The sequence below is a fragment of the Bison bison genome, unplaced genomic scaffold (genome assembly GCF_000754665.1).
Source record: "Bison bison bison isolate TAMUID 2011002044 unplaced genomic scaffold, Bison_UMD1.0 scf7180017864105, whole genome shotgun sequence".
Lineage (NCBI taxonomy): Eukaryota > Metazoa > Chordata > Mammalia > Artiodactyla > Bovidae > Bison > Bison bison.
The window spans coordinates 6597629-6598454 of NW_011494677.1; positions in this window are offsets into that span (position 1 = coordinate 6597629).

Consider the following 826-nt stretch of genomic DNA (forward strand, 5'->3'; position numbering starts at 1 on the left):
ATTACTAGAACTAATCAATGATTATAGTAAAGTTGCAGGATATAAAATCAACACACAGAAATCCCTTGCATTCCTATATACTAATAATGAGAAAACAGAAAGAGAAATTAAGGAAACAATTCCATTCACCATTGCAACGGAAAGAATAAAATACTTGGGCATATATCTACCTAAAGAAACTAAAGACCTATATATAGAAAACTATAAAACACTGGTGAAAGAAATCAAAGAGGACACTAACAGACGGAGAAATATACCATGTTCATGGATTGGAAGAATCAATATAGTGAAAATGAGTATACTACCCAAAGCAATTTATAGATTCAATGCAATCCCTACCAAGCTACCAACAGTATTCTTCACAGAGCTAGAACAAATAATTTCACAATTTGTATGGAAATACAAAAAACCTTGAATAGCCAAAGCGATCCTGAGAAAGAAGAATGGAACTGGAGGAATCAACCTACCTGACTTCAGACTCTACTACAAAGCCACAGTTATCAAGACAGTATGGTACTGGCACAAAGACAGAAATATAGATCAATGGAACAAAATAGAAAGCCCAGAGATAAATCCATGCACATATGGACACCTTATCTTTGACAAAGGAGGCAAGAATATACAATGGATTAAAGACAATCTCTTTAACAAGTGGTGCTGGGAAATCTGGTCAACCACTTGTAAAAGAATGAAACTGGAACACTTTCTAACACCATACACAAAAATAAACTCAAAATGGATTAAAGATCTAAACGTAAGACCAGAAACTATAAAACTCCTAGAGGAGAACATAGGCAAAACACTCTCTGACATACATCACAGCAGG